This window comes from Amphiprion ocellaris, chromosome 1 (genome assembly GCF_022539595.1).
Source record: "Amphiprion ocellaris isolate individual 3 ecotype Okinawa chromosome 1, ASM2253959v1, whole genome shotgun sequence".
Taxonomy (NCBI): Eukaryota; Metazoa; Chordata; class Actinopteri; family Pomacentridae; genus Amphiprion; species Amphiprion ocellaris.
In genome coordinates, this window is record NC_072766.1 from 35118277 (window position 1) to 35145893 (window position 27617).

General features: G+C 37.7%; 1 protein-coding gene across 2 annotated transcripts in view; it reads left to right on the plus strand.

Moving 5' to 3' along the window:
• large2 (LARGE xylosyl- and glucuronyltransferase 2) overlaps positions 1-27617 on the plus strand; it is a 142898-nt gene that overhangs the window by 71600 nt on the left and 43681 nt on the right. The window contains exon 1 of one of the 2 annotated variants that reach the window (XM_023290786.3): positions 7245-7495. The exons of the other annotated variant lie outside the window; for it this stretch is intronic. The gene's annotated coding sequence lies outside the window, so the exon portion shown is untranslated. Of the gene's footprint in view, positions 1-7244; positions 7496-27617 lie in introns of those variants that run through there. 2 annotated transcript variants of the gene reach the window in all.

Below are 27617 nucleotides of genomic sequence, written 5' to 3' on the forward strand. Positions count from 1 at the left end.
TAGGAGCTGTAGTGTTCAAGTCAACTTGTCAATTGGTTGGTTGATACAGTTACAGAATTTTTCTTGATGAGATATTATAAATCAGTGACAGTCATTAAACAAGATCCAAAAGACTCATTTTGAGCAATTTAGTTAATTCAATAGACACCCCCCCGTGTCCCTTGTATCAACTTAAAAAATAACTTGAAGACATAGCTGCTTATGAACAGCGACATTTACTTGAATAAAGTCAAATAAATTTCCCTAGAAAGCGCCAGATAATCCCTTGAGCTTAAAAACTAACTGACACCATGTCAAAGGAGTTGTTGGCATGCATTTTGGTCCAAAAATTTACTATAAACTTGACTAACAACCACCATGACAGATCTTCTAAAAACAGCAGCTAACTTGACTGTTTTATTTTGCGAATCAATTTGAAGCTCCAGAACTTTGCTCTACTTGGATTAGGCTATCTAGCAATATTTTTCTTTTTGTGGCGCGATGAAAATAACTTTTTCCCCCAGTTTTGAGGCCAAATATTTCATATTAACATTGTCTTATTGTAATATACAGCTACATATAGATTAGAATATATCACTAGTTGACCTTTGCATTAGCGTTTTGTTTTGTTTTGTTGTTGTTGTTAATATGTGCTCAAAGATGGGAGTTTTCATGACAGGCTTCAGTGTTTTTTCATATTTCTCCTCACCCATGTCCAGACATTTTTTGATCTACTTGTCCAATATTGCAGATTCTGAGTCAATGACGAGAGATGAGAAACGACAGTGAAGATTTAAGGATTTTCTCTTAAACAGTTACTGAGATTTTGATATTTCAGTGTGCTAAGAAAATCACCATGAAACTGGGTTAGGAGAATTTTTTGGTTTTGTTTTTTATCATGGTTAGAATTTATTGAATCCATCTAAAAATCCACAAAATTTTTTTTTTTTAGAGGTATTCAGATTTTGTGCTATGCCGTTTTCAGGAAAATCAGAGGAGGTGGAGCAGAAATTGTGTTCTAGAAACCTGATGATTTGAGATAGAATGACCCTACAAGGTTTAGTTTCCAAGGGTTCAGAACCAGACTGAGTATATGTGAATGTTATGAATAAATGAGTCAAAATTAAATAGTCGCTGCAGCTGTAGTGGACACTGAAATGTATTTTGGGGGTTGGAAGAGGAGCAGTTACTAATTTTTGTCACCGAGGCGTGCCTGAAACAGTCTGCAGAGTTCAGACTTTCTTGGAAGTCGGCAGGTGGTGGAAAGGGGAAGTGACAGGCGGTGTGGGGGGGAAACTCAACACCTGTTACCCACAGTCCACCAGACTCCAGTGTCTCCTCACCTTTCTCCTCCTGCACTTGTTTGTGAGCCACTAGCCTGCAGTAACTCCCCCCAGTGGGCCAGTAAACCGACCTCCGACCCCATAACAAGGAGGGAAGTGCTGGTGTTAAGTTGTCAAGTCGTCTGGAGGACGGTTACCGGATCCTCAGCTCACAGCCACAGGACAGAAGGCAATAAAAAAAAAAGAAGATGATGTTTTTCCTTGGAGTAGATTGCAGAAGTGTTGTTGACCCGCCGACCTCTGTTGGTTAAAACCTGAGTTTATCTCAGAGGGGAGATAATGGCTCACACTGCACTGCTTCATTCTCTTTTTCTTTCCTCCATGGATATAAAAAAAAGTTAAAGGTACATGAGAGGTTACTTGTTAACCACACAAACTGGACTGCTTGAAGACTTGGATGTGCTGCTGTTGGTTGGATTTTTAAATACCGTATTTGTTTTTTAGCAGGTTGGTCAACTACAAGCTTTACATTTTGCTAAACATTTTTAAACCCTGCTTGCATCTTAGTCTCCCAGAAGCTATGGGTAGATATTTTGCGCTATTTTCCTGAGGTATTCACTTATAAACTGTTTATGTCTGTGTGTAGACACTCCTGGTTGATTTGGATAGACCTCTAGGTTTAATACTACCGTAAAACCAACCTAGTACATTGTTTCTTTGTTAATCAACTCATTTTTCACCACTTAAATGCTTTTAATGCAAAGCTACAGCAGCAAGACATGTTCTATGAAAGTATTGCAATACTTTCATAGGTTTGCCAGAGTTTCGATCACATTCAGTCAAGATTTTGACGAACAGACGTTTATATAAACTACTGTTGAAAAGTTTGGGGTCACTTAGAAATGTCCTTAGTTTTGGAAGAAAAGCATTTTTTGAATGAAGATAATAATAAATGAATCAGAAAGTCCAGTCTAGACATTGCTAGTGTAGTAAATGACTATTCTAGCTGGAAACAGCTGATTTTTAATGGAATATCTCCATAGAGGTACAGAGGAACATTTCCAGCAACCATCACTCCTGTGTTCTAATGCTACATTGTGTTAGCTAATGGTGTTGAAAGGTTAACTGATGATTAGAAAACCCTTGTGTAGTTATGTTAGCACATGAATAAAAGTGAGTTTTCATTGAAAACATGAAATTGTGTGGGTGACCACAAACTTTTGAACGCTAATGTAAATTAAACTGTTGTTTTGAGGTTTAGGAAATAATGTGGTCTTGGTTAATTTTTTTTTTTAAAAAGGTCTTAAAGCATGGAAGTTTTTTTTTAAACTTACTAACAATTAACAAAAGCAGTCTTTCGCTCACCTACAGTTGTTTCCTTTTGTTGTGTAACCACATGTAGGAGAAAGTGAATCTCTGAGATCCAGTGATCACAACAAAACGTGTTGGGCAAAACAAAACAGGGCTTTTGAACAGCTGTCTTAACCTATAACTGGCAGCCATTTCAGTTGAATAATTGCTAATAAATTCAGTGCAGTGAACGTCACTCCAGATACTGATATTGCTGTTGTGAAAAGACACATGACATCAGTCGCAAAAGCTGCTTAGCTACATGAGTGTAGCATGGCTGTCCTAATAGATCTGAACTTTCCCTAGTTGTTTGATCTCTCACAATGGCATTAACTATCACAGAAGTCTTTGTCATGGTGCCCAATGCTCTCTGCTTGCCTACACTGAAGTGCCTGTAGTCTTAATGGCGCCTCCTCTGGTCACTACAGTATTAAACAGTAAGATGCTCCACCTGGTGGTGCAACTACGTACTACAGATAATCTACAACTCATTTTCTGACGTCTTTCCCTTTCTTCCGTCTTGTTATACACTACATTTTTAATCGGTTTAATAATTACATCTAAGAAATAGATTAGTCACATCATTTCTTTAAGAGAGTACGGAAATCTATTAGCTTGAATCCTAAAATAGTGTCCTTTTTTTTTGCTGTCATTTGTGACTGAGATGTATCGTCTACACTCTAAAGTTGGCACTGTGATATAAATACCTACAGTATGAGTAAGACAAAAATTAATATAGGCCTGACTTTTACTCGGGTGGATTAAGTGAGTTTCAAGAGGCTGTTTGATTGAGAAATTCATGGAAACCACTGACTGCCTGAAACATGTGAAAAGCTTTGTTCAGTTTTGTTTTGACTTTTGACGTGTTCAGACTAGCAATGAAACAGCAACTCACTGTTATTAGTCATTTTTATTGAAAGCTGGTGATACAAAACTACAAACTGACTCCAGGAACTTGTCGCTGCAGGACGTGTTACCACTCCAGGCTTTATTCGTGACTTTTTCTCTGTTTTATCAAAATAATGGAACACAAATGGATCCACTTCCCAGAGCTATTTAACACCACTATTTTAAAATCACAACATTAACGTCAACAAGCGCTTGTGCAACATTTCGATGACAACTAATTGACGCTTGTAGTGTGAACGCTGTTGACGTTTTTCTTTGTTTTACGCTCTCTCAGTACTTCCTGACTCCCTTCTCTCTCTCTTTTTTTTGAACAAACAGGTAAAAATATTGGATTTGTGGGGGACTATTTTAAGCTGCGGATTAATCCACATCTGGTGCTGTAGTGGATATTTGGGTCAGGAAGACAGCGGATGTGGGATTTAGATGTCACCTAGAGCAACAGTGTTAATAGTTTCAGGTCAACAGTGGAGCCCTGTGAGTTTTATGAGGCTTTAATAGACACAAAATACTTGTTAGTAGAACACATGTACTGTTTGTTGTTTTTTTTGTGGTATTTACTGACAATAAAAGTCAGACTTTCCACTATTGTAACACTTAGAATTTGAATATAAGAACAGATAAGTATCATGTAAAAGAGACTATTGCAATGAGAGATTGTGCTAGTGATGTGTGTTTGTGGTAGCAGCTGTATGTCAGTGAGCATCACCTTTAATAACCTCCTGTAACCCTACAGGATCCAGGTAGCGTTCGCCTGCAGCCATGTTCACAGTTTACATTACAGACGCATTTCCAGATGCTCTGGCATCGACGGTGTGCGGTTTAGATTTCCCCAAGGCTACGACTTCAGATCTGTGTGATCTGCTTCCCGAGAAGAGCAGATTCCAGCCTCCCTGCTGATCCCCTCCACTGATTTCCGTCCTTAATGAAGCATCCATCAGCAGAGCTCGTTTAGCTCCGGCATGCAGCGACCGACTCTCCGCTGCCAAACACTGCATGTCTGTGTACTCTGTAATTATAGAGCGCTCTTTCCCTCACGGTGCATTTGTTAATATGAGGCTTACCTTCATGCCTGCCGGCGCAGGAAAAGCGAGTACGAGCCAGGTTGAGCTCAGGCTGAGTGAAATCACATTTGGCGAACACAAAGCTATGAGCAAATACCTGCACGCCGACTGCAGGTACTTCAGGTGTGTTTGTTTAAAAGCGTCCGTGCAAAAACAAGGAGTGCGCAAGTTGCAGCCGGAGCGATTCAGCATCAAAGGCCAGTTTCCAGAACGAGTTATACATTAAACCAAGAGGAGGTCTGAGTTCATTGTGGGTGGTTTAAATCTGGATAGTTTCATTTTGGTGTTCTGGGCTGAGATGAGGGAAAGAACCAGTTTATGAACACAGCAGTAAAATGAGCAGCTTTTGCACAGGTTTTTGTTAAATTAGTCGTGAGAAAGGCGCTACATTAGCAACATTCTTGGATTAATCTGTTAATTTTGCAGCAGAATAAACAGACGACCTGTGAACTCCCCCTCATTTTCACAGATTTGAACTGGCTCAAAGCAAACTGTTAGATGTAACTTAATTCATGTTTACTAAGTTGGCTCCAAACTAACTGACGCAATTTTAAAGAAGTCATCAGTGTGACTGCTTTTTGTTCAAACAGATGGCCAAAAAGTCGAGTGTGAACTCTATCACAGCTCAACAACCAGCAAGACAGATCATGTAAAAACAGCAGATAACTTGTCTGTGTTTTATTCCTCAGAAGTTCTTGTGTTGCGATCACCTGTTGATGAAGTTTTGTTTCTGGAAATCACATGAATACGGGCAGCTGGTCTGCTCCAAATCTGTTCTTGTCATTTCAGTATAAAATAGCCAGATTCAGATGATTTAATATGCTGCACGTACTACCTTTTTAAGTTAAGTTTTCAAGTTCTTAAACCTAATTAAGAACCTTTCCAAGCATTTCTTAGTTTGTGCCGTTTGTCTCAGTGAACTGTTATGTTCATGTAGTTAACTGCTTTTTAACTGATTTTGGTCAGCCAAGATTTTCTGTGGTGCTTACAGCCCTACTGCTGTCTATAGCTTGTTTAATACTCTGGTTTCTAGTTCTTTTGAACTACAGACAATGAAAAATACCAAAGAAAGCTGAAATGCTGTCCATAAGTGAACAAAAGATGAACTGTCGAAGCTTCCACATGAAGTACAATCATTGCAGTCCTCTCCTCGTCAGAATTCTTGATGGATATAAAAGCATGTTAACTTCTCTGACACATCTTCAAGTCAGTGTCCCTGAAGTTATGTTCATGTAGTACAAATCTGCAAAAAAAAAAGAGACATTGTAGGAGAAATTGAATGCCTTAATTACATGAATAATTAACCGAACATAAAATTCATTGTGAAGTTCAGTTTGAGCTAAAGTTACATAGTTAGACTTGCTTCTTACCATATGCTAACATGAGGACACAAGAAAAGCACCCAGAGAGAGCAGTACTCTGCCAAGCCTGCTCAGTCGTTGTATCATTTCTGATGGATGAAATCTTTAATAAAAAATGACCTTGCGCTGAGCACAGGCGTGTCTTGTGCATGTATACGTTATGTGCGGATACCGAATCACATGACCTAAATATGTAGCGGGCGGCGGGAATTAATGGGACTCAGAAACACCCCCACAATGTAATCAACTGTTCCCTGTATGATTACTGATGGATAAGTCCTGATAAGTCTGCAGTGGTGGATTTGTAGTAGGATCACAATCATGTGATCGTCAGCAGACAGCTGACATAGTGTTCACTTGTTGTCATAGTTACAGTGACGCCATGCCGCTATCTGGCAGTGATATGAAAATCTTTACCAAATCTGTGGATCCACACTATAAGCTGCATCACTGCCAAAATTTAATCCCTTGGTCCTTGTGTCATTTCTGACCTTCCCTGAAAATTTCATCCAAATCTGTTTGTCCATTTTTGAGTAATGTTGCGAACAGACAGACAGACGGACAGACAGACACCGATCGTCACATAACGCAACTGCATTCCTTGGTGGAGTATTAAGATAATAAGGCCAAAAATAATCCATATTGCAATTATTTTGACAGATAATGTAATAGGAGTCATGAGTTTACTGTAAATGTTCTTTTTTTGTATTTCTTTTTCACTGAAACAAATATACAAGTCAATTTTGGTGCAGTCTGTACCAAACAAATATGTTCTGTTATGGCTGGAGAATATGATTAGTCAGCCTCTGTAGCACAAATGCTTCTTTTATAATGATTTGTTTTGACATGTTTCACTTTAATCTAAAAAATTTCCACTCCTGTGATATGGATATTGCACTTGAACATATTAGGATATTTCAATCAACTGTTCAGCTCAAAACCAGCCACAGTATTGCCAATCAGAGGCAGGTGTGTTGAATGTGAAGCCATAGAGGCAGTGCAGGAATCTCATAAAAACTTAGGTTCAAGACTTTCACATTCCTCAGCTTAGAACAAGTCCCACAAAGCTCCTCTCTTGTGTTTCTGACAGTAGGTAAGGTGACACCGCTCCTCTCTCCCTGTCGTTTCTCCTCTTTCCACCTTTTCTCCTCCCATCTGCCCGAGTGAGCTGAACTCGTTTCTTTAAAAGCTGGAGGAGGAGAGGAAGGAAGGCGGCGGGGAGGGGAGAGAGCTGAAATCAGAGACGCTCCCTCGGAGGTGGAGGCGATTTATGGCGTGTTTGTGCACGAGGAGGAGGATCGGTGGGAGGAGAGCAGCAGGGAGAAGGAAAGCAGGGCATGAAGAGGCGACAGGGGTTGTAGAAGTGGGACAAAAGTCTGCTGAGAGAGAGAAAAGAACTGTGGAGTTTATTGTCGGAGCTGGAGAGCTGAAAAGAGGAGGATTAGGGGAAGGAGGGGATGAAGAGGAGGAGGAGCGCTTGATTCGCCGTGTGCAGCTGAAACGTGGAGTTCCAACCACATGCTTGGATCAGCGTAGGACCTGAACTATCCAGGTAGGACGAAGGGCAAAGGTTGCTGCTGCTGCTGTTTACCTGCTCTGCATGTGAAGGCTTGTTTCTGCGTCACTCTGCTGGCTCTGTGTTTAGGTAAATGCAGAAATGGACGTAAAGGAAGAGGAATAGGAAAAGCTGTGGGAGTGAAAACCTGTCATCTGTACATATGTGCTCAGAAGTAGGAGGACGGCAGCTTCCAGCATCCAGAGCTTTTTGTGCCGCAGATTAAATCCACCTCCGTTCGACTTTGTTGTTCTTTCAGCTTCTCGTCTCGTCAGGTTCCTGTCTGTTGATCCATCAGAGCTTCTCTTTCCTCTGTCTCTGATGCGACTGCTGACTTTTATTTCCTGTTTGCCTTTGAGACGTTATTACAAGGCATCTTTACACCTGCCCTGCTTCACTGTACTGTAGGAGATGGTGGTTTTTCTTGATGTGTGTGTGTTTTGATGTCTAACAAGCAGACATGCTGTTATATCTTAACCTCTAGTGGTTTCTATCCACGCAGATAGTTCTGATTTCATTTGTTCGCCTTGTCAGTATTTTTCTCTCTCTGACTTCTTCTGCCCTGCGATACAATGGAGATGAATAGAATATAGTTTGCAGTGCTCTCAACACTAAGAAATGACATTGAAAAACTCTTTAAAAATCTCTTTCTTGGCACTATTTCTTGGCTAGAAACGAGCTTCTATTGAAACTACATTTGCTGTAAAATGTATATCTGACTCAGAGCGGCACAAATGAATTTCTATTGACCTTTGTTATTTCTCTGAAAAACCTGGTGTGCCTCCACTCCTGCAATATGAGCTACTTTTGCAGGGCATTTTTCAAAGAGCTTTTCTTTTTCCCCACAAATGTGGCTGCACGTGCAACTCCCAAAGTATAATCAGAGGCTACAAAGGAAAGTTAATGAAGTGGAAAGTTTATACATCCACATCTTATTTCTTCAGTTTGTGAGTGATTCAACCAGTGTAATTAGTTGGAGTATCATTTTAAGAGCAATGTCAATGTCTCTAAGTAAATGTATTTGTAGTGTTGTACAAATCTGAGGTACTTATAGCACAGACTTTACATAAAGGTGGATAATTGGCTCCCTGACATGGTTTTATGTGCAGCCAGCCATCTAGGTAATCCCTGGCTTCTTCTAGTCTGACTGGTAGGATGTAGACTTTAGGTGTTGGTCTGCCGTTTTACAAGACTTTCTGCTCCCCTTTTGCTATCTGCATATAACTGTTTTCAAATTTTCTCTCGCTATGCGAAACAATTGCCATTTGGATCGTGCAATAAGACAGGTCATCTTGGGTTTTTCATTGAATTGGCTATTTTATGACTTTCGTGTGTGCAAATGTTGAGCCCAAATATTCCCTTGTTACTATTTTGCTGGGGCAACATCACTGCATCCTGGGCTTAGCACCGCCCACGACTCTTGTAATTGGTTTAAAGAAATGCAAACAATATTTTTTCTCACTTATACCAGAATGATAATGGGGTCCAGCCAGACTATTCTCCAGGACTGAGACAGTACTATGGAGATAGTGCTGGCTATGTAAGGTTATACTCCTCCTAACTACCGGCTATTCCAAAAATAAGCAAGAGGTGGAGCATGAGTGGAGCTGAGGCGAACCATGCAAACAAGGCAACCATGATGGCAAAAAATGATTTCAAAGCAGCCATACCCTTAATCATGCATGACTTTAAGTCTTAATACAATTTAAACTGAGGAGTTGTATAAACATTTCTTCCTCGTATAGTTGTATGGACAACCAAATTAGCCATAGAGACCACAATAGTTTTTGTACCAGGCTGTGAACATGTTTGTTTCTGCTGTAAAATTGCATGTTTTAATATGGAGGTCTATGGGAAGGACTGACTTTTAAAGGCAGCATCTAGTGGCCATAAGAGGAACTGCAGTTTTGGTACTTGGCTTCATTTTTCAGTCCCGGACGTTACCGCTTGACTTAAACTTGAGGATTTTAAATTTCTACATTTTACATACAAGAGGAAAACACTGTACTTCATACTTCACTACATTTATTAAATTGATGGATTCTCTCTTTTATATAATGCCAGGTCTTGCTGTTACTCATTGAAGTGCCTTGAAATGACTATTGTTGTGTAGTACAACCATATACATTGAACTGAACTGTTACTTGCAGATGAATATTCAAAAAAAAAAAAAAACTTTCAGTGAGCATGTAAAATACAAGACATGGTTATACAATAAATGAATCACCCAACACTACATCAAATATGTAAAATTAGTATGGCAGGCGGCCACAATAGCATACATAATCTGCATCAGTAGGACTAAATATGTCATGTATAACTGGTAAAAACAGACACCATTTTCACCGCATAATAGATGTTTTTACTTTAATTCTTATGGTACATTTTGCTGGTAATACTTGCATAGTTTTACTTGAATCAGAGTTTGAATTCAACACTTTTACACATAGCAGAGTATTTATAAATGATGGTTCTTTTTAAGTAGAAAATCTGGATTCTTCATTCCCCACAACACTAAATTATGATTATAAAGGTCGTGTCCTTGTATGAAGAACATGAGATGCAGCAACAATGATAAGCGCTTTGAGTACATTCTCTTTAAATATCCATTTGTCTGCTTTTACTTGTTCTAATATATGGAAATAGCATTTCTGATAAGCAGTGTAAATGGCCAAATGCACGTATTGTTCTTGTGCAGTGTGGGATTGACCATTAGCATCTATTTTTCCCTCTATTACAAAAGTACTGGCTCCTTTTTCCTGCATCCAGGAGGGCTGACAATTCAGGAAAAACACAAACAATTCACCAACTGGCATCCCCATTCTGGTCTTTGAATTATTATTTCCTAAGCCTCTTAAAGCAATCCTAGAAATCATATTTCACAGACAGTCTGGATAATTATTCCACAATCCCGTGGCGCTTTTCTAAGACTGATTTGCTCGAGTGGTTTTAAATAAAGGACAAGTGATCACAGCTGAAAAATATTAATGACTATGCCACACAGCTATATGTGCCTTAATAATAGCACGTTCTGGTACGTTTTGTTAAAAAAAAGGTAGACAATGTAAAAAGCTGTGTGGTGCATACGAGTGTAAAATGAGAACTGTGGTCCAGTCCATGCACTCAGAAAAAGGACAGTGTATCTTTGTGAATTCCTGCTCGTGTCTGTTGGAGCTGAAGGGAAATGAAATGAAAAGGTCTTCCCCGGCCACAGTCCCACTAATCCCACCTCAGCTTACTCTGATAAATCACAAAGAAACGCACTCGACCTCACAGAGCAGACCGGCACGCCGACAATACAGCAGATTAAGTCGAGCGTGGCCTGAAGGACTCGAATATAAAAATCAGAATGTACCTTACAGTAGAATTATTACAGGACAGGATGGACTGACAGCGAGAGTGAAGGATAAGACGAGTTGTATTTGGCTTGTGGATCTTTGTGATGAAATATTGATGTTCTGTGCCACAGCCGGATCAACTCTGCAGCCACAGTAGCAGCTGTGTGGGGCTTTACGTTGAGCTAAGTGTTAACATGCTCAGAATGGAAATGCTAATATGTTGATATCTAGCTGCTATGATGTTTGCCATGCTGCCATCTAATATTTACCATGGGGCACGAAACACCAGTTACCGCCAAGTTTTACTGCAGTTTATTATAAAGCTAATTTACTGAATAAAAATGAAACATTGACCTGAAGGTGGCGTAGATAGAAAGGTAATGTAGGTCAAAGTTACGGAGGCTCATCCTTTGGGAATCATAAAGATCTACACCTAAATTTACAACTTTACACCCAGTAGTTATATATTTCTCTAAAAGCAAATGTCACCTTGTGTTTTTGATGAAAATTAGCGTTTCTGGCTGCCTTGGCTACATTTAGTTTATATTTAAATGGTAATTGATGTACATTAACCATTTTCTAATGCTGTAGATGTTAAAATGTTAGGGGGCCACCAAAGTGAATTTGGCTTATCATTAGGAGATTTTTTTTTTTTTTGTTGTTGACACTTTTCAGTCCAACATGGCTGCCCATACAACGGTTCAGCTAATGTGACTAAATATGATATCTAGCCCCTAGTTTTTCTACTTTTTGGCAGAAAATTTGACTTGTAATTTCATTAGATACATTAAATTAGAATTAATATGAACATGAATGCACTAAACTTTATTAACATCCTTAATCGACAGGCTTTGGTTCATACAGCAACCTAGGTTACAGCCCAACTTGTAAAGGGAAGGAAGCAACATTAAACTAGGTGGGTTTCTTTTGGTAAAATAAAGTTATTTATTAATAAAGGAGCCTTGACATTTAAGACATGATAAGATTAGACAAAACTTCAATACTCTTGAAGGCAAGAGCAATTTCTGTATTGTAACTGCACTTATGTCTTATTGCTTGAATTTTTCATCATGTCATGTCTTTTTTTTGTTCTTAACAGCATCTCGTGCCAGATGTTGTTAAGACATAAGTGCAGTTACAATGCAGAAATAAAATAAGGCTAGAGTAGAACAGGAAAAAGTAATGCTGGCAATTATACTGAGGTACTGAGTAATGTCACACATGATGGTAAATTATTGCACCTGAAAAATTAGATGAAAATGAAAACGTTTGTATTACATTGTTCTACACAGTGTTGTACATGAAAATGAAATATCGCACATGTAGTCAAAGGGTTGAGACGCTACACACGATAATGAAATACTACACATAAAACTAAAATACTACACGTGAGAAATGAAAATATAAAATATTGCTACACATGATACAGAAACTGATATTGCACAAACTGTGATAATGCTAATGCTAATGATAGTACTGTTCTGATCTGAAGTGTCTGGTATTTTATCTGTCATACATACAGCTTTTGACAAGAAGTCCTGGTTTATTGATGTTTAACTTCCTCCAAATCACTGGGGGCTTATCCGGGATATCTCTTTAAGGTTTCCTGTAGCCAAAGTTATTGATAACTCATATATCCATACATAGATCTGTTGAAACTCATTGGATGTGCAAAATTCTATACGTTTCTGTTGCATGTTTGTTAAATTGGATTCTAACCTGTAGTTTTCTAGAAATTCAAAAACAAAACCGCCTGCCCACTCAACAATAATATTTTTTACCTGATTTCCACAGATTAGACCTATAAAATAATGTCAGTATTCAGCAGTCAGTGTGGCAGATTTTTTTTCAGTCGATTTAACTTTGCTTCACTTTTTCTTTCAAGAAAATTCAGGCAGTTTATTAACTTTTCATCAGTTGCCTTTTACATAGTTTCCTAGTTTTCTAAAATATAATGAGAACATTTTAATAACTGTGGAGTAACACTAACACATTTCCCTTAAAATTAGTAGCATGTTGTGTAGGACTTTAATATGCTTGCAGCTAAATAGAAGCTAATTTTCTGGAAATTACTGATTTAATCCTTTATTTTTTTGGATCTTGTCACTTTTTTAAACATTAAAACGTGGTAAAAATGCACTTATTATTCATCGTAAGATAGCAAAATATTCATTGTTTCGGAAATTCACAACTGAAGTTGCATTAGCACTGAATATTAACCACTCCTCAGAACAACTAGTGACTGTGTGTGTCCTCATTTGCACCGAGAGCCAGTTTATTATCCATAATGATCATTTATTAGCTTTAAGGCATGTGACTTCAAGATAATTATAATCAAAACCTGCCGAAATCAGGTGTTTGAGGAGTTGTTCTGTTCGTTTCAAGGACTTTACATTGTCCTCCTTCGTTCAGAATATTTCCAGAGGACTCGTCTGTCTCCTCACGGTAAAAAAGATTTGTTCCTCCTGGAAAGCTGCTGCAGATCTCCGACGTCGTTCGGGGAAAAGAGAAGACTCAAAACCTTTGATAAGTGCAGAGTTGGAGGAGAAACATGGCGGGAAGATGCTAAAACATGATAAACATCGATGCTGGAGGGCAGAGGATGGACAACAGCCGATTTCTGAAAGCAGCTCGAGGCAAGTGTTCCTGATGGGAAAACCCGACTGAAGCAACAAACATCCTGGAGTTTAAAGTCCTTTTTTTAATCAAAACACCTCATTTGAGATTCATGCTTCTCTTCTGCTACTTATCGACATCATCATGTAACACATTTGCATCCTGCCTGACTAGCAGCTAGTTTGGCTCATGAATAAAAGAATTAGCAGCTGCCTTCAAGCTTCTCCTAGAGCTCCTTCCAAACGCTTATAGATTTGGGGTTACAGTACCTAACCAGTTAATTTGCTTTCTTCAGCCAGTTGACCAATCAGAGCAGATTGGGCTTTTCACAAGGGGGGCCTTAAAGAGACAGGAGCTAAAACAAAGCATTTCAGACAGTCAGTGTGAAGAGGTGCTGCAGCAATGTATAATTATGTGTTTACAAATAATAAGGCATGTAAACTTATTATAGTAGACCCCAGAAATATAAATGTGAACCCATAAATATGCAAAATATGGGTTCTTTAACAGTGATGTCAACCCAGAAGAATGGTAAGAACAAAATGGCAAAAAAAACTTTTTAGTCACCAGTTTCTTGACTTCTTGATAGTCCAGTTTGAAGAATTCTTAAAAGTCGACACAACAACAAAAAGTTTACAGACACAAAGCTGCTTTACTTTAAATTTTACTGTCCAGGACTGTGGAAGATACATGTGGATGAAATGACATGTATTTGAATTTCAGGACAAAAATCTTCTCTGGTAAACGTCTGTCATCACATTTAAAAGTGGATTTATGGCTCTGTGTTGGCGTTTCTTTGCGTAGCTACAAAGATTGTAGGATTACAGAAATTCAACCAATGCAGAGACAACAGAGACGCTCTTGCAGTGCAGCAACACAACAGCACGCAACCTCTTTGCATTGGCGCTGATTGTACAACTAGCTTGAACCTGAAAGGATAAAGGCTTCTTTCAGTACGATAAATAAGGCAGCGATTATTGCTTGTGACTGGTGCAAAAAAACAAACAACAACATCACAAACATGAACAAGTGTCTCTAACTTTTCCAGTCATTCCACATATTTTGACACTGCCCCCTTGTGGCAGCGGGTGAGTACAACAAGTAGACAAACATTTTCAAACCTCTGCATGAACATGGAAGATGCTAATGTGCTTTAGCTTCTCAGGAAACTCAGAATGAGCATTAATCCTGATCAGTTCCTGTGATGATAAAGTTTGATATTCATGATCAACCCAGAAAGTCGCAGCTCCATTTTGGATTAATGGAGAATATTAAGGTGATTTTTTTTTTCTAATCTGTGACTGCAACAAACCCCATTAAAAGAGAAAAAGCTAATATGTTGCCCTCCTGCTGGCCATGAAATCAGCTTAATTTAAATGATGGGAAGCTGCGAGAGATAATTGGATTACTGTATGTACTGTATGAACAGAGTGTGTGATATTTATTTTAGATGACTTCTACGCAAAACAAGATCAGCTTTACTGTCATTCATGTCAGCGTGATGCAAAGCAACGTCTTACATGGCTCACAGACAAACGCGCTTTCTTCACTGGTAGGAAATCGTAACCATAAATGGACATGAAGTAAACATGTCAGACAAAGTGTTCCGAAGGTCTGGTCTTTGTGTTCGGGTCAAGGAGGTGAACGGAGAGAATGAGCAGAGTTGATTGCTTCTCTTCACGCTTATCTCTCTGCACTAATGCAGGAAGCGCCTGCTGATTATTCCCTTAATCAGGACTATCCCTTCTGTGATTAGCTCGGTGCTAAGAAAGCCTTTCAGTTGGAAAGGAGACACGGCCGCTGGACCTAAGTACTGCGTTCAAGTCTTAATTGCATTATGCTGTATGTTCACCCTGCAGCCCTGACCTGAAGGATCCACTGTTAGCAGAGGATTATGTGTCTATCATCAGGTTTCTCTGTAATTTTCTTCCCTGCAGAGGACCATGTTTACTGTAAACTGTTTCCTCTGGCTGCAGGAAACGTACAGTTTTGATTTATGATATAAAACGCTGCTGTAAAAATGTGTTTTAGCTGCTTGCAAAAGTAAATTGTGGTGTTTTTATTGCAGTGAAAACTGTAATCTATCATGCAACTTACCATACATACAGTTTTAACCATTATAGTATAGTTTGAATATACAGTTTGTACATATAGTTTATTAGTTTTTATAAGTATACAGGGAGTCCCTGAAGTCTGGGCATAGGAAATCTCATCAACTGTAATTGTTTTTGCCTCCACCGATTAAATATGGCTTTGTCGACAGAAGAAGGAGTTGAACTGGTACTTCTCAGTGGATGTAAAGGACGGACATATGAAAAGATAGGGTTAGGGTTAAGTGATTTTTTGGGGGCTAGCATGAATTTTAGCCAGTTTAGTTTCGGCTGGTACATTTGGTCTTCCAGACACTGTCCGTTTCTTTCAACTTTTTAACCACCTTTGCCACCGTGGAAAAGCCAAGTGGAGTCCTACTTGGATGACGTTCATTAAATTCATCTACTCTCTTTTGATATGTCCATCGTTTACATCCACTGACAAGTTCCAGTTCAACTCTTTCTTCTTTCGACAAAGCCATATTTAATCTGTGGAGGCAAAAACATATAGTTAATGAGATTTCCTATGTGTCCAGACTTTAGGGACACTGTAGTTTGTATATAGTCTTCAGTTCCTGTTTCTTTTTAGAGTTTGTCTATTTATTACATTCTGATTGCACTACACTGCTGAAAGAGATGCTAAATAGTTTCTTATTGTCTCTGTCGCAATGACAATAAAGTTGCTATTCTATTTTAAATAATGAGTTTTCAGCTGTTTCTGATGGTAAATGACGTGAAATGTGTACAAAATGTTAAAAAAAAAAAAAAGATCAAGCTTTCTCCTCTTAGTCCAGATTTTTCCTTTCTGGCGTACATTTTTACATTCCGACTATGTCTGTTTCACGTCTGTGTTTAGTCAGTGAGTTCATCAGTAATTTAAAGGGCCTTTCTGTGTTTTTTAGGGCCGACCGAACTGCATTAACAATTCAATAAGTTGCCGGTAGCTTGACATGGACTGGCACTGAAATTTTTACAGACATGGGTGTTGTTGACATGGACTGGCACAGAGGCTTGTTCAAACTTTCATGGTTTTGAAATGATGAAATTCACAGATTTACGTGTTCGTCGGTTCTAATCTTTGCATACAAATTGATGCAAAACATCAAGAAGAGTCAGACTTTCTCCTCAGCGTCCAATATTTTCTGTACTGAAGTGTTCATTATTGCAATTATACCACATCTGTTTAAAGTCTGTGTTTAGTCAGTGAGTTTATCTGTAATTTAAATGGTCTTGGGTTGTATAAATACTTCAGTAAAATGCCGGTAGCTTAACATGGACTGGCACTGAACCTTTTACAGACTTTCTGGGTTTTTTTGAAAGACTGGTCTTTGTGCACAGAAATTTGTGCAACCATTCACAGTTTCCAGGTGATAAAATGTACTAACTTTGTTGTTCTTTTAGAGTTGGTTCTGATCTTTGAGCAGCTGATTACCTTCTATACTAGGACATTTGCTGTGCATTATTACAATTACACCATGTCTGTTGTAAGTTTGTGTTTGGCCAGTAAGTTTCTTAGTAGTTTAAAGGCCTTTTCTCTATTTTTCAGCCAACAGTGTTGCATAATTACTTTAGTAAAATGTTGTTAGCATTATAAGGACACAGAAATTTGTGCAAACATTCATGGTTTCCAGATGATGAAATTTGCAGACTTGTGTTTCTGCTTGATCTTTTGCAGCAAATTGTATATTAACTGCACAGAGGTGGTTATTTTCTATACTGGGACACTTGCTGTTTGATATTTCAATTACATCACGTCTGTTTTCTGTTATTTTGAGTCAGTCAGTTTACAAGTAAATTCACTTCATGTACAGTTTGTTACATAACATCAAGTACAATAGGACTTTCTCTACAGAGTCCATTATCTTCTATACTGGAACACTTGCTGTGCATTATTATAAGTACACCACGCCCGCTTTAAACATGTGTTCAGCCACTGAGTTCATCAGTAATTTAAAGGCTCTTTCTGCATTTTTGAGTTGACAGAGTTGCATAAATAATTCAGTAAAATGCCGGTAGCTTTGCGAGGACTGGCACAAAACTTATACAGACTTTTGTGGTTTCCAGATGATGAATTTTACAGATTATGTTGGGTTTTTTTGGAAAGACTCTTGGTCTTTGAGTAGGGGATATCAAAAATTTGCAACAGTTCATGTAGAGTTTCTAGGGTTTCTATACTGGGAACTTGGGACTTGGTGTGCATTATTACGGTCATACCACTTCTGTCTTAAATGTATGTTTAGTTAGTATGTTTATCAGTAATTTAAAGGCTCTTGCTGCATTCGTGAGTTGACAGTTTCAGAAATAATTCAATTAAAATTCTAGTAGCTTGACTTGTGTAACTTGTGCAGACGTTCATGGTTTCCAGATGATGAAGTTTACAGTTTGTCTTTTTTGTGCAGTGAAATGTTGTAAAAGATCAAGTCTTTAGAGTTTCTATACAGGGACACTTGTTGTGCATTATTACAGTTAAACCCCATCTACTTTAAATGTATGTTTAGTTAGTTCGTTGATCAGTAATTGAAAGGCCCTTTCTGTGTTTTTGAGCTGACAGAACTGCAGAAATAGTTCCGTGAAATGCTGCTAGCGTGACATGAAACTTGTGCAGGTTTCTAGATGATGAATTTTACAGTTTGTTGTTCTTTTTTTGGAGTCAGTTCTGATGTTATAGCAGAATATTAGCATATTAATATTATATTAGCTGCACCTAGTCCATTAGTTTTACACTGGGACATTTGCGTTGTGTTATTATATGCACACCATATTTATTTTAAGTCTCTCTTTAGCTGGAAAGTCATTGAAATTTGTGCAGTCATTCATGGTTTCTGGAACTTTCTCCACAGAGTCCATTATTTTCTATACTGGGACACCTGCTGCACATTATTAAACCAACACTATGTCTGTTTTAGGTTTGTGTTTAACCACTGAGTTCATCAGTAATTTAAAGGTCTCTTTTTTTCTATTTTGAGCCAACAGTGTTGCATAAATAATTCAGCAAAATGCTGGTAGCTTTACGAAGACTAGCATAAAACTTGTGAGACTTTCATGGTTTACAGATGATGAATTTTATAGAATTTGGTGCTCCTTTTTTGGAAAGACTGTTGGTGTCTGAGCTGTGTGTACCAAAGTGTTGTAGAAGAACAAGTAAACTCAATACTGGGACACATATTGTGCATTAATAGAAATATACAACCTGTGTCTTAAATGTGTGTTTAGATAGTAAGTTAATGAGTAATTTAAAGGCTTTTTCTGTGTTTGTGAGTTGACAGAATTTCATAAATAATTTAATTAAAATACCAGTAGCTTGAAATTCATGGTTTTCAGATGATGAATTTACAGAGTTTGGTGTCTGTTTGTGCAGCAAATATCAAAATGTTGTCTCTGGAGTTTCTATACTGCGACACTTGGTGTGCATTATTGCAAATGATATCACATCAGTTGGTAAAATTACATAAATAACTCAATAAAATACCGGTAGCTTTACGTGGACTGACACTAACATTTTTGCAGACTTTGATGCTCTTCTCTGGAACCAGTTCTGGTCTTTGTGCAGTGAATTTGTCCATTAATTTCTCATACACTGTGGCTTTGATTTCACTTGCGGCTGACGGTAAATAGCTGCTTTGGGGCTGTAAAGAATCACGGAAAGGAAATAGTTGTTGTTGTGTGTGGTCGCTGTGTAATCCTTTAATTTACACTCAGTTATGTGTTGGTCCTGCGCCCTGCTGCCTCCCACGCTGCCTCCATCGTCCCTCCGGTGCTGCTCTCAGCTCTGCTTTAGTATCGCAGGAGGCTGCTGACCGCTGCAGTCCTGCAACGCCTCATATCGCCGGCCGAGCGCTTTGTTTTTACGGCCACAATTAGAGCCCAGAAGAGTTTTGTGCAGCTCCTGCAGAATCAACAAAAGCTGCCTATTAAAGTCCTCCTTAGTGGAACTGTCCCTCGCCGTTTTATCCTCGCCGGCTTTATGTGTTGCAGGCTGAAAAGCCGACCAACCTCCACCTCCTACAACTCATCCTCGACCTTATTTACCTCCTCTTTCCTCTTCCTTTGTGCTGTTTCATCTCCTCTCCACTGTATAAATCTTTCTTTATTCTCCACCTTATCTCCTCTCCTCTTCCACCATCTCCTTTGTCTCATTGTCTTCTTTTGGCATCTCTTTTCTGTCTTTTAGCTTCTTCTGCCATCACCTCTCCTCATCTTTGTTGTCGTCTTTCTTCTTCTGTCCTTTCTTTAACTCTGGTCTCCTCATTCCTTCTTTCCTCTCCTTGTCTTTGTTTCTTTTCTTTTAGTTTCCTTGTCTTAGTTTCCTCTCCTGTTCCTTTCCTTTTTCGTTTCCTTTCCTTATCTCCGTTTCCCTTCTTTGGTTCCTTTGTTTTGGTTTCCTTTCCTTTCTTTTGTTCTTTCTTTATCTTCATTTTCCTTCTTTAGTTCTATTGTCTTTGTTTCCTTTCTTTTCTTTAGTTTCCTTTCCTTATCTCTTGTTTCCCTTCTTTAGTTCCCTTGTCTTAATTTCATTTGATTTCCTTTCCTTTCCTTGTCTTTGTTTCCTTTCCTTTAGTCCCCTTGTCTTAGTTTCCTCTCCTGTCCTTTTCCTTCTTTTGTTTCCTTCCCTCATTTGCGTTTCCCTTCTTTATTTCCCTTTTGTAAGTTTCCTTTCCTTTCTTTCATTTCCTTTCCTTATCTCATTTTCCCTTCTTTGGTTCCCTTGTCTTAGTTTCTTTTCCTTTCCTTTCCTCATCTTTTCTTCCCTTTCCTTTTCTTTGTTTCCTTCCCTTTAGTTCATTTTCCTTTCTTTCATTTCCTTTCCTTATCTCCTTTTCCCTTCTTTGGTTCCCTTGTCTTAGTTTCTTTTCCTTTCCTTTTCTTTCCTCATCGTTTCTTCCCTTTCCTTGTCTTTGTTTCCTTCCCTTTAGCTCATTTTCCTTTCTTTCCTTTCCTTATCTCTGTTTCCCTTCTTTTGTTCCCTTGTCTTAGTTTCATTTCCTTTCTGCTGTTTTTCTCATCTCATTACTTTTCCTATTTTCCCTTTTCTTTTCCTCTCTCCTCCCTCTGTTCCCTCCATCTCTCTGCTCTTTTCTTCCTGTCAGCACCTTTCATTGCTCTTAACGATGTACAACGCATACATCAGCCCGGCTAATTAACTCATAAATCATCTCTATGTACTCTGAAAGTTTAAATGGCTGCCAAAGTGATTTCTGTGCACAGTTTGATTCACACTTACAGCAGATAATTGTAGTGTTTTTAATAATGCATCACTCTGAACCACGCAGAGTTGCATCGACAATTTACTTTTTAATGTTTTTAACTTTCTGCAAGTTGCTCAGTTTTTCTTCTCCTGCTGGTTTCTGACCAGAGAACAACGCAGGACAAATAAATCCGACACTTTTCCTGCATCTTACAGGACTGATCTGCATTATTAAACACTGTATTTTCTGGTAAACTCACTTTATGACTCGCTGGCAAAGACTATACAACTTTATAGAACTGTCACCAAATGTAAATCATCTGATGCTTTAAAGGTTCAGTGTGTAGAATTTATGAGGATCTATTGGAAGAAATGGAATGCAATATTTAAAATAATGTTTTTATAGTGCATAATTACACGTCCTCTCCTTTTCTCTCCTTTCCTTTGTTTCCTTTTTTCCTGATGTTTGTTTATTTGATGGTCTTTGTTTCCCTAACTTATCTTTGTTCCTTTCCTTGTCTTTGCTTACTTTTGTTTTGTTATCTTTCCTCGTCTTTGTTTCTTTTCCTTCCCTTGTTTTTGTTTCATTTCTTTTTCTTGTCCTTGTTTAATTACTTTGTGTTTGTTTCCTTTGCTTTTCTAGTTTTTGTTTCCTTTCTTTCCCTTTCCTAGTAGTCTTCATTTAATTTCTCTACTTTTGTTTCCTTCCCTTGTCTTTGTTTCCTTTCCTTTTCTTGTCCTTGTTTCCTTACCTTGTGTTTATTTCCTTTCCTTCCATTGTCTTTGTTTGCTTTCCTTTTCTTGTCCTCGTTTCCTTTCCTTCCCTCTCCTTTCCTTTCCTAGTCTTTGTTTAATTTCGTTGTCTTTATTTACTTTCTTTTGTTCCTTTCCTATCTTTATCATTATTCCCTTTCATTTGCTTTAGTTACCTTTCCTTTCCTTCTGTTTTCTTTCCTTATCTCTGTTTCCTTTCTTTAGTTCCGTTGTCTTAGTTTCCTTCCTTTTCCTTCTTTTGTTTACCTTTCCAGTTTTTTTTTCGGGCTGCTTTCAAACTTGGTTATGTCCAGACTGTGTCGGCTCAAGTTTAGGGAGAAAAGTCCAAAGTTGAGGAAGTTGAGGGGTCACCTTCAGGTGCAGCAGCGGAAGCTTTGTGTCAAACACAGCAGCGTTTTCTGTGTTTTAACATGAAGCTGATTCAGCTGCTGAGGACAGAAAACAGCAGCGACGGCAAAACGTCCTGACAGAGACGTATGGAGGCAGAGCAGCTCCTCAGAGTAAACACCAGACTGTGGATCATTATTAAGAAGATCTACACCCACATTCATCCTGCAGCCGACCTGACTGACTCTGAAAGTTCTTTGTTCATTAAGAATCGTGGAAGAGATGCTGTGAATATTTAGTTTTTTTCCTTTTGTAAAGCTGACCTCTACCCTGACTGAAGTCTCACCTCTCTGACCTTTTCTTGTTTTGATGGAGATGTTTGACTTAAAGTCTGAAGGCTGGCTGTGTTGTGTTTCTTTCTCATCCTCCGGTTTACCATCAGACTTATCAGAAATTCTCAGTGTGTCCTACATGGTGCTCTTAGACATAACATAGACATCATAAAGTATCTCTCAGCTGCACAAGGGCAGCAATACGAGTGTTCTGGTTCGTATTTTTATTTTATTTGAATAAAAGCTTTTAAAATTAAAAAAAAAAACAAAAAAAAAAAAACAGACTTCAGTTGATATATTTCCGGTTAGGCAGTTCCAGTTGATGCATAGTTGTTTTTACAGAGCACAAATGCAGAAACATTAAATTTAACTACAGGAAAATAAACAATTCAGAATTTATGATCAATTCAGTTTCCAGCTAGGATGTATCAATGAATAAATGTTTGCTTTGGGTTTAAATTCCCTCTTTCGCGGCTCTTTGTAGTCTTTAATGGAAGCAGATGTCCAGGAAAGTTGGTTAAGTGTTAATAAATTAAGAACCTGTAAAATGAAGTGTGTACAGATAGAGTTTTTTTTCGGCTGTTCTGGACTTTTTTTTAGTCATGTCACACCTTGAACTTCCTGTTTAAGCTTTTAGCCAAAGTAAAGAAGTTCTCTGCAATTCCATGTCATCTGGGCAAACTGCACTCGCTAAAGATGAGCTGTGGACTGTAGATAAAGATGGATGCAGCCACTGGTTGAAGGACTGTTTTCAAGCCTTGAGTTTGGAATTTGGCCTTCATCATCTTGTTTTTTTCAACAAGCGTGGGCTGAATCTGACACAAGGTTGCCACGTCCTAAAACATACCCTGCTTTATCGTCTATTTTCCTCTAAATGGAACCATAACTTGCTAAGTTAACATTACGTTGTATTTAAGGAGCCTTGAAAGCATCAAGTGAGACCGTAAACCCATTCTGAAAATGTTTACTGATCTAATAGATGAAGTGAGAAGTAGGTTCATTTCCTCATAGACTTCTATACAGTTAGACTTCTTGAGACGCCCCCTGCTGGCTGTTAGAAAGAATGCAGGTTTATCAGCATTGGCAGATTCTTTTATATATAGTGTAGGATTAAAAACTCCAGGAGGCCTGATTTTCAACAAATTAAGAATGAATTTTTGTCCTTTAACAAGAAGATGAATATATTTGAATAATTTGTACATATCATAAAGCTGTAACTTACCCACTTTTTCACATTACAGTCTGGTAACATTGTGTTTGCATATGCATGATTGATCAATAATAATCTGAAAGTACGTTTGAACAGTTTGGGGAAATGTCTGATTGTGATTATTCTGACCGATTTAATTTCTGAGATAAAATTCTTTCAAGTTCTGGTTCAGTAATAGATTTAAAAGATACAGTGGAGCATTAATACTCAAGATAAAGTTTCACTCTGCTCACATTAACGCTCCTATTACCTTCAAATTTACTAACATCATTTATTCCTTGGTATCAGTTTGACTCCAGCAATTTAAACCTCCAGAACACTATTAGTATTAAAATTGTTCCCCAAGTTTATGTGTCAGGTACTTCATGTCTGTTTGTTGACTACCTAAGTAGGCCTTTCAATACAACAACCCCTCACCCACTCCCCTTATACATCCAGAATACCAGAAGTTTGCAGATCACAGTAAAATCTCACTGACTGACCCAAAATTGGAGAGAGATATCTTTTTGGTGTTTTAATGACTTTATATTATTTCAAAGTACATATTTTTGTTATCTATAACATTTGGAATGAAAAACTATCTCTGTTATCTAGAATAGTAGCATGCATTTTGTTCAGGGTCAATTTGACCAAAGGAAAAATGAACACAGTTTCAAAAAGTTCAGGGCCCCAAAGCTTTTTGAAGATTAGAAAATTACATGTTGCAGTGACCTCAATATCATCCAAAAATACCAAAACTAAATTGTGTGAATTGTTGATATTTCTTATATGTTTATTATAGCTAAAAGCCTGGAGTTAAACTGACCCTAAAGATCACTTATGCATACAACATGTATACAGGACACTGAAAACATATCATCACCTTCATTTTCTATTTACCCTGTTGTCCCAATTAAATTAGAAAAAAACACTAAATATGAAGAAAAAAATGATGTCAGTCATGTATTTAGAGATGTTAAACATTAAATTGGGTTTAACTGACCCCAAAGATAATAGGATAATAGGGTTAAATAAAAATAAATTACAGCATTAGTCTTATTATTTAACAATTGCAACCTTATATTGTTCTAATTTGCAGTTTGGATTTGAAATTGATAAATTGTTTAACCCTATTCTGCAACTACTGTCCTAAATGATTCATACAATTCTGAGTCATATTTTAGGCAAAAATATTTACAATAATTCCAAATATTTTTACATTTTAGTCTCTCAGAAGCTTTTCTTTGTCATTTATCAGTTTTACATATACCATCTTTCAAACAAGATATTTGAAGATGTGTTTTGGTCATTCTTTGATGTTTTATAGACCACACTATGAATTGATGAATAGCAAAAAATACTCATCAGATGAATTGATATCAAAGTTAATCATTAGAATAGAATGGAAAAGAATAAGAAGCCTTTATTTTCACTATATTGTGCAGAAGATGACATAAAGACAACCTCAAAAACACATAATAAACGAGGCAAGTAAATAGAAATAAATGTTGAAATCCATCACTAAGTGAAACATGCCACATGGAAATTACGAGCCAATATGTGAATATGTGTGATAATTCTTGAAAATATCATTTAAAGAAATTATAAAATTGGGGTAAACGTAAGGAAATTTGTGGAAATTTTAAAATGTGCTTTGATGTTGCTTTTAAATTTTACATGAGGTTCCAGTTGAGTAAATCCAGTGATAGTTTTTAAGTTTTGTTCCATCAGTTTAAAGTTTCCTTTGCTCTGCTGTAAACTCGGCTGAGACTCCTCTGCGCTCGTGTTTCCTTCAGGCTTCTGTCTAATTAAAGAGGGATTAATGAATGACGCTGTAAAACAAAGACAGACCTCCTGCTCTAATCAGGCTCAGCTCTCAGAGGGAGGCCCACGGAGCTGGACTGATGGAGGAGTTTAGCTGCAGCTTCTACACGATTCTCCATGTTTACATGGAACTAAAGCGACTCCTTTACTCAGTTCGGTTCCTCCTGATCGATCTGAATCATTTGATATCGTCTGCACAGCGACTCGACTGCAGCCTTGAGGCTGAATGTTGGCGACAGGAGTTTCAAACTGATCTTTATTTCATTTTATTCTCATATTTTATGCAGCCAGATGTCAGACTGCATCTCCTTTAGGTCGTCAAACAAAAGGAAACAAATGTTGCTGTTAAGCTGTTAGGACTAAATCTTAATTCATTTAAACGGGTGAAGCTCTGTCACATCAGTGTCTAATGTGTGATCTGTGACCTGAAATATTAATTTTGAAACATTTAATCTCTGAGGGCTTCAAGGAAAACTTTTTTTTTCATGTAGCAGCAGTACAGATAGAAGTCAGGAGCTTCAGTTATATGGAGGACTAAAAGTGCCAAAATTAAATAAATAAATACATCATTAAATAATTAATTAAATATGTCATTAATTAATTAAAATTGGAATTAAATATTTCATTAATTAATTAAAATTGGAATTAAATATTTCATTAATTAATTAAAATTGGAATGAAATACTTAAATGTGTTATTAAATAAATATATCATTAAATAATTAAATATGTCATTAATTAATTAAAATTGGCATTAAATATGTCATTAATTAATTAAAATTGGCATTAAATATGTCATTAATTAATTAAAATTGGAATTAAATACATAAATGTGTTATTAAATATGTCATTAATTTATTAAAATAACAATTATTTTAAGTAAAAAACATATTTCATTATTTCACTATTTAATTAATTATTTCATGGTCCTTGCGTTGCAGTGGATCATGAATTTATTTTATCTGTCAACCTCGCCCGTCAAAGTCGGTGGGCGGATCCTAACACCTGATTGGTTACCCTGCACATCAAGTCAAGGCAAATCGATTCCAGATAATGGATTGACGCAGAGCTTGTGAACACATTCCGATACACTGGGTGGCGCTATTCACCTCTACGTTGGTTTGGATACTCAATAAAACAAAACTTTATTAGCAACCGCTAAAGACTCGGTCCTCTTTCCCAAATGTTGATACATGCGGTGCAAGACAAATTTTCCTTTAGCATTTCCTTTAGCATCTACTCGGCGCGCCACGGCTCGTCTCGGTTTAGTTGTTTTTCCATTACATTGAGTACCACCTCATCGTGGGTTGAGTCGTCATAGCACGGTGGCCCGAAAGTCCCTTACCGTCATTTTTGTGCGACACAAACGCAATGCAACAATGTACATGGAGGCGATAGTACACCTGCTGCTCGGTCTGTGGCTTTCTGTCAGATTCAGAGTAACAGAAGAGTCGGAGAAAGCTGAGAGCGGCGAGTCGAAACACTCAGGAGACACACAGGAGAGTTTGGGAGGCGATACAGCAGTATCAAGCTGAAGACAAGAGGATATGAACGAGACGACATATAAGGGTAAGCTAATGCTAGTTCGCTAGCTATCGTGTATCAGTCCTGTGAACGACCCTGTAATGGCTGCAGTTTGTCGCTATTAGGTATTAAAATATGTATGCTGTGTATGTGTTTCAGATGCTCTCTGATGAGACTTCATGGGATTTACCTGAAGCAGCAGCACATGAGCCTGCAGTGGCACAAGGTGTAGAGGAGGAGGACAGAGATGTACAGGATGCACTGATGCACTACGTGTCATGCAAAAGTTAAAAGTTGTTCTTCTTGTTATACTTCTGTTTTTCTGTCCCCGGACCGCTATTGTTTTCTTTAATGCAATTCTGACAATAAACTTTTGTAGATGTGTCTATGCTATTGTTTGTTTGTGAAGGTTAGCAAGATTAAATAAAAAATTAAACGCCAAAACATTAAAACAGCTGTTTTAAGAAAATTCCAGTTTGATAAATCAGTATTGCTTTGGTGTAATTCAGTCACCAGAATTATGAACCATAAAGGAGTTTGTGTTAAAACATGTTAAATCCCATTAAACACAAATACATTATTAGGGAATATAGAATTGTTTGGTTCAGACTGTTGACTCTTTTCCTACCAGTGTCTTAACAGACAAAATGAAAAGTTATGATGCAATCACATAAGTCACAAAATAGTTTATTAGTCAGCAGCAAAATCAAAACTATTTACAATGTGCAAAGTACAAACTGTGGTGGGCCTCTCCTACAGTGGAGGGCTAAAAGTAAAACTATATACAACTACAGGTGCTGGTCATATAATTAGAATATCATGAAAAAAGTTGTTCATTATTTCAGTAATTCCATTCAAAAAGTGAAACTTGTATATTATACTCATTCATTACACAGAGACTGATATATTTCAAATGTTTAT